Below are 3,240 nucleotides of genomic sequence, written 5' to 3' on the forward strand. Positions count from 1 at the left end.
CCCTACACAATTATATTTTTTTTAGTATAAGTATGTCCCAAATATTGCATGGGACAATACTAAAAAATGATTCAGTTTATCTGCAATTAAAAGTAAAAAACAACAATGTGACGCCTTGAGAAGACAGCATTTCCTGACTGGCTCCCCACACCCAAGGATATCCATGTCCCAGTATCCCTTTGCTTGCCCCTCCACCACCACCTCCACACGTGCATTTTTGTAACTGTGAGTCACCTGTGAGTGATCTTTGATCACTGTGATCTCTTTGAGGCAGGAACCTCATCTTTTATTTGTTTTGTTTTTTGGGTTTTTTTTTTTTTTTTGGCTGCGTTGGGTCTTCATTGCCGCGCAGGGCTTTCTCTAGTTGTGGTGAGCAGGGGCCACTCTTCGTTGAGGTGCGTGGGCTTCCCACTGTGGTGGCCTCTCTTGCTGCGGAGCACGGGCTTTAGGTATGGGGGCTTCGGTAGTTGTGGCACACGGGCCTAGCTGCTCCTCAGCATGTGGGATCCTCCTGGACCAGGGCTTGAACCCATGTCCCCTGCATTGGCAGGCAGATTCTCAAGCACCACACCACCAGCGAAGCCCCTATTTGCTTGTGTTTTATTTTTAAAAGCTTAACACATTGAATGAAGGAATGAACAAAAACCTGTGTCCTGAGCCCCCACAATCAACAAGACTTTGTGTAATTCCTCTCCACACCCTCAGGCCTAACAGGGCCTGGCACACAGTAGGTGTTTGTCAAACGAATGAATGAAGACAGGACTGAATGGACTCAGACAAGAGGGGTTCTCTAGATAGAGAAGGCCGCTCCCCTCCTTGGCTGGGCTGTCCTACTGCTCTCAGAGTTGGGGGAGGGGTGGTAGGGGGCAGAGGGGAGGGCACTCAGACCTGGGCTGGGACCCCAACATTTTGCCCACATCTGAAGGCTACGTTGGAGATGCCTAGGGTGTGATATCAAGTTTAATGAGTGCCAAGGCAAGCTTCTAGTGCCTTCTATATTTAAAAAATGCATATCCTGTAACTCACTAATGAAAATAGTCACCACAAACGATGTGAAGTTCCTGAATACTGCAAAACAGTTCCCTAACTAAACAAAGCGACTGTGCACTTGACCGCTCACCCTGACCCCCCGATGCAATCACGTGTGTGTCTGGCCTTTCTCTCCACGATATTCACTGAGCACCTACCAAGGGAACAGGCACCATTCTCAGCACTGGGGGTCCACTGGTGGAGCAAGACAGATGAGGACCCTGTTCTCATAGACTTTACCATCTGACACAAACAAATAACTGCGGAACTAATTACTTACACAATTATTTAAGCAGTCAATTCCCACTGCGTGCTATGGAAAAGAATAGGATGCTGAGGATTCATGGCAGAGGAAGGAGACCTTCTGGGGGGAGTCAGAGGCTTTCCGAATGGAGACAGGTGACCAGGCAGAAGGGCAGAGGCGCAGATGGACAAGAGTGTTCCAGACAGAACAGCGGCATGAAGGAAGGCTTCCACGGCTGGAGACCAGAGACGGGGGCGCGTGTGGCAGGAATGAATGAAGCGAAGCAGGAAAGGTAGATGGGGTTGGGGCGGGGCTCAGGCTATAAGGACGAAACAGGGCTTTACCACGTTTCCCACCAGGGCTCCCTGCTCCTGGGCCAGCCCCACTCCAATCTCTCTTCAGCAAAGCTGCCGGAACGATCGTTCAGAAAAACACAAATCTGATCTTGTCACTCCCCTACTTAACGCATTTCAGTGGCTCCCCACCTTCCACTTCGTGAAGACCCACTCCTTCGCGAACAGACCCCTACTTGGTCCGGGAATCCAGGGAAGAGCTGGCCCCACCCCCAGCTCTGGGTCCTGACTGATCTAGGGGGACTCCCCACCCACTTGCCCAGAAGGGATGGCTTCAAGAATGGGGAAGTCACGAGGCGGGCGGTGGTGGTGGAGAAAAGTTTCCTTGCTTTCAGGGAGGGAGCCACAGAAAGCCATGAGCTCTCTGACAATATGAAGGAGGAAGTGCAGAGGCCCGAACATTTCAGGCAGCCAATTGTGAATGAAGAGAACCAGCCCCAGGCTGTTGCTGATGCTGGGGCCAAATAGAGCCAAGAGAGGGAAAGAGCCCAAGTCCTCACTGAGGTCACTGAACGCTTAATTAACCAACCCCAGAGCCTGCCATACCCCTGAACTTCCTGCTTTGAGGGATACTAAAGCTTCCTATTTAAGCTGGTTTGAATCTGGATGTTTTGATATTTGCATCAGATGCACCTTGATACCCTTAACTTGGCAAAGAAGGGCTGTTTGGATTTCCCCTCTGCCTGGTTTCTCAGCCATTTCTCCAACTTCCTCAACTCCTACCCTTGGCTCCAATCATGCCCAGCTTGGTGAAATTCTTTTTCATCCCTTTGGAATACCCTTCCAAGCCCCACTGATCTGGAAACTCCTACTTATCCCTCAGAACCCAGTTCAAAGGTCACTTCATCTGTAAAGCCCTCTGACACCCATGAACATGAACCCATGAACTTCCCTCTCTGGTATCTGCTCTCACCCAGAAAGTCCTCATCTTCTAAGTATTTATTATTATGGTCCCTGGGAAGGTAGGGAATTTTATCATAAGACAAAAATATTAACTAATCCATTAGACAATTTCTAATTTAGGTCCCATTAAACATCCCTCTATGTTGAACTATTACATCTATCTCACTCTTCACTTCAAAGTCTTTGTCAAAGGCCAGTCTCTCACAGATAGCTGGATTCAATGCAATTTACAGGCAATAGATCAAACAGCTAACTACAACTGCAGATCTTGCAGAAGAGACATGATTCCCCAGTCAACGAAAGTGAAACTGGGAAACTGTCTGGTAGAGTGGGACCATCTGATGATTGCCACTTCTGAAGAAACTGACCTGAGTGATGAAGGCCTCAAACATTTTTTTCATCATGAGAATTTTTTTTGGTAATAAATTTATTTATTTATTTCTTGGCTACATTGGGTCTTTGTTGCTGCTCACGGGCTTTTCTCTAGTTATGACGAGCAGAGGCTACTCTTCATTGTGGTGCACGGGCTTCTCGTCACAGTGGCTTCTCTTATTGTGGAACACAGGCTCTAGGGGCACGAGCTTCAGGAAACACGGGCTCTTGCGGCACAAGGGCTCAGTAGTTGTAACACATGGGCTTAGCTGCTCCACAGCATGTGGGATCTTCCCAGACCAGGGACTGAACCTGTGTCCCCTGCATTGGCAGGCGGAT

This window comes from Hippopotamus amphibius, chromosome 9 (assembly GCF_030028045.1).
Source record: "Hippopotamus amphibius kiboko isolate mHipAmp2 chromosome 9, mHipAmp2.hap2, whole genome shotgun sequence".
NCBI lineage: Eukaryota > Metazoa > Chordata > Mammalia > Artiodactyla > Hippopotamidae > Hippopotamus > Hippopotamus amphibius.